This window comes from Myotis daubentonii, chromosome 1, assembly GCF_963259705.1.
Source record: "Myotis daubentonii chromosome 1, mMyoDau2.1, whole genome shotgun sequence".
NCBI lineage: Eukaryota > Metazoa > Chordata > Mammalia > Chiroptera > Vespertilionidae > Myotis > Myotis daubentonii.
Window position 1 is genome coordinate 6496263 of NC_081840.1, and position 8831 is coordinate 6505093.

At 60.2% G+C, this 8831-nt stretch overlaps 1 long non-coding RNA gene across 1 annotated transcript; it reads left to right on the forward strand.

Moving 5' to 3' along the window:
- Window positions 1-2482: 2482 nt before the first annotated feature.
- LOC132229925 (uncharacterized) lies at window positions 2483-6957 on the forward strand. The gene is made up of 3 exons (XR_009451756.1): window positions 2483-4913; window positions 5545-5694; window positions 6585-6957. It is a non-coding gene; the product is annotated as an uncharacterized LOC132229925 (long non-coding RNA).
- The last annotated feature ends 1874 nt before the right edge of the window (window positions 6958-8831 follow it).

Genomic DNA, 8831 nt, shown 5'->3' on the forward strand with positions numbered 1-8831 from the left:
TATTTCGTCCCATTTGTATCAAATTATAGTGATAAAAATAATCAACACAAAATAAAACTAAAAACAAATGAAATGGCACCAAGTAAAGCATGTTCAATTGACTACAAATTGGCAGAAGAATCCAATTTTCTTGACAACATGTCAGCGGCACATCTGACCTGGGGAAATGGGACACGGTAGACATGGCGGCCGTGGGAGGAAATTGACGCTGGCGGGGGCTCTGGACGGCGCTGTTTGATGTAGGCAAAAGTACATGCAGGAACCGAATCTGCATTCAGATGTTTAAATGGAAAAGAATTGATCCTAATGAAAATGATTTGGGGGAAATAACAAGGGAAATAAAAGAAATGAAAACAGCTCAACAGCACAGTCAGGGAAACGAAACAGGGAATTGGATTAGTTTAATGGAATTCACTCTGAAAAACACATTTTTATGAAAATCAGTGTTGGCACAAATCTCATTAAGACAGTTGCATTCATGGGTGTTTGGCGAGGAGCAGACGGTCAGTAGACACTTGGAGTCAGACACAGTGTCCTTTACAGCACTGACCTTTTCTTTCTGTCCCAGGTCTTCCCAGGGCACCTCCCGGACGGACGTGCTGACTTCGGGGTGACCCCCGGTGAAGTGGGGTGCGTGTTGAGGCAAGCACGCGCCATCTTGGTCTGCTCCCTCTATCCCTCGTGGGGTTTGGGGTGACATGCTGACTCCAGAGTGGGACAGAAACGCCTGGGTGAGTGGGGTCTCAGCCTGAAGGGCACATGGGAAGCTGGCCATCCCCAGGCATCTCCCTCCTTGAACCCAGTGTTGGCACCTGACATGGGTCATGCCCACCCCACGGACATGTTCCTCATTGGTGCTGATTGTCACTTGTCGTAGAGGCAGAGCCTTGTGGGGGGGGGGGGAGGGTCTCCTGGGTGGGGGCTTCTGGGATCAAAGCCACTGCCTGGGATGAGGAAAGTGCTTGTCCTTGTCTGGCACGAACATTGCATGTGGGTCTCTTTGCAGATCAGTCCCCACTTTGGAGGACTTGCAGAGCCCTGCCGCCCAGGAGGTGGCCAGCAGGTCGAGTCCTCCCCCGAATAGGTGCCTGGGCGCAGCCCCGGGACACGCCCGAGTGTTGATGACCCGTGTGGCCTGGTGCGTGCGCCATCGGGGACCATCTCTGCGGCAGGTCAGTGTCCGCGCTTCCCGCAGGGCGGCTGTCCACAGTGTTCTTTCCTAGGTGGGGCCTCCGGCCGTGGTCGCTGAGCTGTCAGTCACTCCACAGCTCGCAGCATGGGTGGTGGGCGCAGAATCCAGATCCTGCTGTGGCCACGTCCTCTGCCCCTGACCCTGCGGCCAGGCCCTTATTCGGTGCCCTTCCTGGATGTGACGCTGGCACCCCTTTCAGGAGCGGATCCCACCTGGATCTCCCGCGTAACTGCTGGGAAGGGTCTCTAGGTGCGGCTCATTCGGGGGACAGGATGGCTTTGGCCTGCGGGGAGCGGGGGTCCCTGTAGAGTGGGAAGGCCCGACGCGCAGTGCTCCAGGGCCCTTGGGGAGGGTCTTCTAGAAGCACAGCCACCTGGAAGCATCCGCCTTGAGCAGCTGAGCGTCCATGGTACTTGGGGAGAGGTTACCCGAGCAACTTTGCATCCAGACGACGAATGTTGCTCGGTGAACCCCTTTTCGGTATCACATTGCACCACAGAGGCCGTCCGGGAGGCGCGGCACCTCGGGGAAGAACGACGGGATCGGCGCCGCTCTGGGGTACAGGATGGGTGGTCGACCAGTTGGAAAGTAATTGTTTCTAATGTACTTCACCTGGTCCACTAGCCGTCCGTATCCACTGCCGCCTGTGGCCCAGCCGGGCGCGGCCGCCGCCCCGCGCTCAGCACCTCTGCTGGTACCTGAAGGGAGATCGACCGTGTTATATTCGCTTTCTTGACTTCGAATAATACATGGTTGATCTTTTCTCAGTATCAAATCGCACCTCGGAGGACCTCTCGGAGATGGAGCCCTGTGGGGGTAGGAGTGGGGAGGGCCTTCCGTGCCACTGCCCCGAGGGTGGGAGGGAGACGGGGCGGGGCGGGGCGGGGCGCGCTGCCTGCCCTGTGTCCTCTCACAAGTGGTGTCTGGTTCACCCTCAGGGCTGCTCCCGGAGGCGACCAGCGGTGCTGCGGCGGCCACGGCCACAGCCACGGCCACGGCTCTGAATCGGCATCGTCACTCTGGGTACTTGAGGAGAGGTTGTCTGTGATGAGTTCGCTTTATTAATGACGAATATAACACAGATGGCCTATTTTCAGTACCACCTACTCGCGCGCAGGGCCAGGCCCGAGGCTGGCCTCCTGCGGGGTACGTGCCTGCATGGGCTCCGCGTGTGACTTCTCTCATCCGTGCTGACATGTCTCGCCGAGTCCATCCTGGGAGAGCTACCTGGGGGCTCCCGGACCTTGGGGAGCAGGCGGGAGGGGTGTGTGTGGGAATCTGGGCATGCAGCATATTGCTTCATGTGTGAGGAATGATGCATGTTCAGTCTGTTTCCATGCCAGGGCCACTAGTCAGAGGGCTCCCTGAGCGCCCTCCGTGGGAGCGGGCATCTGCCCCTCTGTAGGGTGTCCCTCCGCGGGGACACGGGCATGGCCCACACCTCTCATCCCTCTGCCTCGGAGACCCCAGGCGGGCTAAGCCCTCGGGGAAGAGCGGCGGGCTGCTTGCTGTGCGTGAGCGTTCGCATGCTTCCTGACGCACAATACACAGTCGACCTCTTTAGTATCCATCCCGCCTCGCATGCCTCCTGCACGACCACCGGCCCAGGAGGGCCCAGCATGTGCCCACTGGCATCCCATGGAACTGGGCCATCCCATGGCAGCAGGCGGGCGGGTGGCGGGTGGCGGGGCTGCCGCACGAGGAAGAAGCCTCCGTCGGGAGTGCTCTGCGCCTGGTACCTGACAGAGGTTGCCTGTGAGGTGTTCACTGTCTATACGATGAATATTATACAGTCAACCTCTTTCCGGTATCGAATCCCGCCGGGGACGACCTTCCCTTCGAGTGCTGACCCCAGGCGGCGGAAGCCTCTGCGTCGGGGCCCCAAGGCCCTGGCGTCGGACCTGGGCCACCTGGTCTATTAATTTTCCAGCTCCATCCTGTGCGGAGGGCTCCTGAAAGCACACGGAGCGGTCTCCCTGGCTCCAGAGCCCCTGGCTGCAGGCATGGGTGCTCGGGGGGCGGGGGACGTGGAGAGGGAGGATCCCCTGCGCTGGGCAGCCCCATTCTCCCCTAGCCTGGCCCTGCCCAGACCACATCAAGGTCACTTTGGTAGAGAAGGTTCTGGAAAGGTGAACCGCCAGAGCACCTCCAAAGGTGGAGGCAGGCCATTTGGTATTTGTTCCTGGTGGCCTGGGCCTCAGGGAGCCCTTTCTGAGGGGGGTGGGGCTGGGACTCTCCGGCTGCCCATTGCTGTATTGTCCCTGCTTACTGCCACCCCTAGCAGACTGCACGGCCACTCAGGTCTCAGGGCAGGAAGTTGTCCTGTCCCTGCTCTGTCCCCTGCCACGGGGCACAGGCCAGGCCCAGGGTAGAGCAACTGTGAGTGTTCCCTGACTAAGGAACTCAGGACCTCCGGGGCCTCTCAGGTTCATCCCTGGGTAAGTGCCCTGCGCAGAGGAGGCAGAGGAGGCCTGAGGTGTGGTGAGGAGCGCGAGCATATGGTAATCAGCTCTTAGACTAACATTCTTCCCGTTTGTTCAAAGCTGTCCGGTTTCCCCCTTTTCTGCCCCACTCAGGGTGTCATTGGAGAGCCTGAGGCCACAGGGATCGGTCAGGTGGGCCTGGGCTTCCTGTCCACTTTCCAGGGGACCCCGAAGGGAGTGGCGAGTCCCAGTATAACCCAGCAGACAACCAGTGGAGCCCCCAACATCCCAGCCAATCCTCCAGCGCTCGGGGCCCGGTGTCAGAGCTAATATTTTATGCATGGAACTGACTAAATGGGGACATTTGGAGACGAAAATTGCTGTTAATGCATCCACACATCTTCGGAATATATTACATGTGTGCGGGGGGGGGGGTGGGAGGCAACATCGGCCTTATTTAATAGCTCCAATGTATCCATCCCCACGCCGCAGCAATAAAAAGCACGGTGCCCCCCGGGTCTCCCAGGCCACCCCCCAGGCGGAGCATGGGGCACATCGGCCCCCACCTGGGAGTCACGCGTGAGACAGATGTCAGCCCAGGGGACCAGGCGCTCGGCAGCGTGCATGTCCCGAACTCATTTTAAACCCGAAGAGGGTGACCCCATACTGCTCGGCGCAGAATTTCATTAAAAGCCAAATCACTGGTTTATCTACTGTTTGAGGATGAAAGCAAATAAACAAAGGGCCTCCCTCATCCGCCAGGCCGAGTGGAAATGCCTCCTCACAGTGGCAGGGACGGAGGTGACTGGGGCCACCTCGGGCACCGCCCAGATCCGGCCTCGGTCCACACACCTGGCGAATAGGCATTTTCCTTCCTTGGAAAAACCAGGGTGACGCGGCACCCAGGGCTAAGGTCCGCACGTGGGATTCAGTCCCTGAATGCTCGCTGCCACCCTGCCGTAGAGCTTCTGGAAGCCATGGCTTGGACTGTCCGGCCGGCTCATAGTAGGTGCTCCGCTAATGCCCGGCTCAAGGCTGGCCACAGACACCAGCACAAAGTAGGTGTTCAAGATGTGAGGGTATATTGAATCGGATCTCTTTACCCCCAGGAGGCCCTGGGAGGACGTTTGTGGAATGAATAAATAACTGTGCTCTTGCAGGGAATAAAGAAGCAGAGAAACGAAGAAGGATTCAGGGAAGATGGACATAAATCTCCACCAAGGCTCTGCAGTCCAGGAAAGACCCCGCGGAGGGAGAGGTGCCATTTGTCACCGGTGGACAGGCTCGAGGGCCGGGAAGTAAGGGCGTGATGGAGGCTCGTTCATCATTTTCTCATTATCCAGCGACGTGGAAGGGCCGCACACGCGCAGCCTTACCACCCGTCACGGAGACAGTGCAGGGCTGGTGGGGGAGGGGGGGCCCTGGGGAAGGGCAGGCCAGCTGGCTGAGAAGGCAGGTCCATCCTGAGGCCCTGGTTTGAGAGGCAGAGAGGACAGGAGCCACACAGGGTCACATGACCAGCCCAGGCAGGACTTTGGTGCCATTATGGCCGCAGGACCCACATGGGACCCTGCATTCTCCTAGCATGATCCCGAGGCAGGGGGACATCTGAAAGCCCACCTCGTGCCCTCATTTGTTGTTTTCATACCTATTCCCATGCCTTTGTTCAAGCGGCACCCCTGCTTGGACTGCCCCTCCCTCATCACCCTCCCGGACTCTGCCCCAGTGCCGCCTCCTACAGGAAGCCTCCCTGATCCACCCCAATACACACAAACAGCCTCAACCTGCAGTCCGATGTCAGCCCTATGACCCAGAGATCAACAGGTGTCGACCTCCCTGCTAGCCCCTTTGGGGCCCCTGTGCCCAGGACGGAAGCTAGCCCAGGGGAGGTGCCGAGCCATGCTCATGGGTCTCGTCTTCTCTTCGCAGGCACACGGGACCGGACACTTGGCAGGGACGTCCCCATGGGTGGAGCCTTCGGTCGATCCCAGCCATGAGCCGAAAGCTAGACCAGACCACTTCTGCCGGGAGTGACCTGGGCTGGGAGCCCGGCCTGACCGCGGATCATCCTTGGGTCTGGTAAGTGCCTGTCAGGGGGACCGCTAGGCTCTTCCATGTGGGCCTGGAGCAGAGCGGGGTTTGCCTGGGGCACGCCAGCTCTAGGGAGAGCCAACCCTGTTCTTAGGGCCGATGCCACTTGACTCTGGGCTCCAAACAGCGTTTGTGGAGTGAATGACTGACCGAAACGGGGCCTCCTGCCCCAGCCCAGAGCTCCATGCCCGCCCCACATGGCCTTCCCTGGGGCAGGACACCGCTGAGGGGGGCACGGAGCCTGGGGGTGGGAAACCGTCCAGGGTGCGGCTCTCGCCATCTGTGAGAGCTTCGTTTCTCTAACGCTCGAAAATAGATGTTTCTGTTATGCTCGCTGTTGGCAGGGGAGCGGCGGGGCCTGCCAAGGCCTGGGGGAGCCCGCCAGCCTGCTGAGTTTTACTGTACTAACAGTTGGGGGGGGGGGTGTCTCTGTTAACTTGAAATCCCCGATCAGTAAACATGCCAATTTAAAGTGTAATTAACTCAGGCCGGAAAATTTTCAGATTTGGACCGCTTTTCACAGTTGAGGTTGTTTTTCTTTTATTTATTTATCTCTTCCCGGGTGTGATGGTGTCTGTGGCAGGTTTTAGCCAGGAAAGATAGGATGGGGTGGGGTCTGAGTGGGGCGCAGGGTGGTGCGAAGAGGAAGGCAAAGAGGGGAGGTCTGCCCGAGACCCCGGGGCCCGGTGTCTGCATGGCCTTTCTGTCCGGGATGGTGGGTGCCCGGTGGGGAAGCTGAGGCAGAGGGAAGTAGGGGGCTTGCCCGTGTCGCTCTGACCCATCAGCTGGGCCCTGTGATGAGAATGGCGGGGTGCTGCTGTAGGGCCCCGGGCAAACACTGGGTCCTTCTGACGCCGTCCTTCTTGCCTCCCTCGCAGGCCCTGCTTGCTCCGAGCCCTCTCCTCCCATCTCCTGCTCCATTGGACTCCACAGTGGCCCCTGCTCCTGGAGATGGGACCACACAGCGGCCAGACCAGCGCCTTCTCCCGCCTCACCAGGAACCACCACCGCTTAAAGGACCTGACTGAGCGCCCAGGGCGGTCCCTCCGTGTGGGACAGGCTGGACTTCTCTGTGGCCCGGGGAGGACTGTGGGCATGGGGGGGACCCAGGGCGCGGGGAGGCGTCCTGAGTGACAAACTCCAATGAAAGAGCCACCGACCCCCGACCGGGAAGGACAGAGGGGTCCCGCTCCGCCTTTTCAGCCCCTCGGACTGTTGTCAGCCTGTTTGAATAATAAACCCACAAGATAAAAGAACGCAATCTCTTTGTGTGTCTCTGTGTTCGGAGATGGCTGTAAGTGGGAGCTTGAGAGACAAAGGTCCCGGGCCTTCAGGAGGGGCCCTCGGCGGGGGGCATCTTCCAAAGGCGGGGTCTCCCTGCGGCGCCCCCCTGCCTGCGAGCCCACATTTCCAGGTGGAAGCGAGGGCCATAAAAAGACAAACTTCCTGGCGGTCTGAAGTCTGAGATGACTCCCCCAGCCGCTGCGTCAGTCCTCCCACCGGGGGCCGAGGCCGGGGCCCAGGGTCAGAGCCGGTGCCCACGCCTGGCTCTGCCAGCCTCCGCCTGGTCACGACGCAGCTGCTTGACGCAGCCGGCTGACTCAGAGGGCCCCGAGCGAGAGCCTCGTAAATTACATAATTACCTATGAAACCTGCCACCAGCGCAGCGGAAGGACGCGCTCGCCTGGCCGCGGTGACTCACTGTTTTCCCCAGAGCTGCCCACCCGCCTGCGCTCGCCCCCGCCTGGGTCTGGGCCGGCTGGTGGGGGGCGCGGGGGGCGCAGCTCCACTGCCCCCCAGCTCTGCCGCAAACACAAAGGCAGGCAGGCAGGCAGCCACCATCTTGCCGAGGGCTCTGGGTGGGGGCACCTTCCCCCGCCTCCTCTGCAGCCCCCCGTGGTCCTCACAGGGACTGTCCCCAAACCTTCCTTGGTCCCGACCGTCCATCTGCGGGATCATGGCCCCCATCACAGGCCTCGGGTGAGCCCAGCTGCTGGGATGACCCTCGAACCTCCTGCCACTCCCACGCAACGCCCCGTCTCCTCCAGGGCCCCTTGGTTGAGCAAAGTCTACCTTTGGAAAACCCCGTGAACATGACTGGGTCTGGGATGGGGCACGAGGGTGTGTATGCCCGGTGCGGGGGTGGGGGATGCTGGCGGGATGCTTTGGTAAAAATAGAAAACCGAGTAGGACGGGGTCTGTGGGGTGGGCTCCGGATGAGGCCTTGGGTTCCAATCCAGCCTTTGTCACCCACTGGCACCGAGCCTCGGTTTCCTCACCCACAAATGGACGCACCTGGTAGTGGGGGCGAAGTGAGCCGAGTTGGTGCTCATTAAACTGGGGGCTCCCTCATGATGGCCCATGGATGGGAAGGGTCCCCACAGATCCTGACATCAGTGCATCTGCAACCTGACTCACCCTGGCCCCGGGACCATCCCTCGCTGCTAGCCCCAGCGTCCAGGGGCTGTGCCCTCCCTGTCTGCTCCCTCACTTCTGAAGGCACCCCAAAACAGAACCAGGAATATGCTCAGAGCTGTGTCCAGATCCCAAGCAAAGCTCTGTAGGTCACAGAGGGCGCTGAGGGTCCCTTGATGTGGGCGGGCCTTCTGGGAGCTCTGGGCCCCCATGTGAATAGATCTGTTAGTGTGGGGGTCTGTGGTCCGCTCAAGTCACCTCTTGGGGTGGTGGTAGGGGGTGGACAGGGCGGTCCTCAAGGCCCAGCCACCTTCCCAGTCCCACACGCCATCTTGGCTCACCCAAAAGCCCATCACTCATTCTCACTCCCAAAACTTGTGCTGAGGGGCTAGATTGGGGGTGGGGGTGGGGCAGGAAGGGCAGGTCCTTTTCCTACCAGGTCCCCATCCTGTCCCTCCTCCCTCATCACAGTCCCCCTGGAGCTAGCCCACCTTCTAATATTGACACAGCAGCCAATCTCTCTGGCTCTGCTCCTACTGTGTGCCAGGCAGGAGCTGGGTGCTGCCTTCAGACCAACCAGAGAGGGTCCTGGTGAAGAGCACAGATCTGGACACAAACTTTGTCAGGATCCTGGCTCCGAGTTAGCCCTGGGGAGTCACTTGCCTGCACTGGAACTCAGTGTTCTCATCTGTAAAATGGGTGCGATTGAA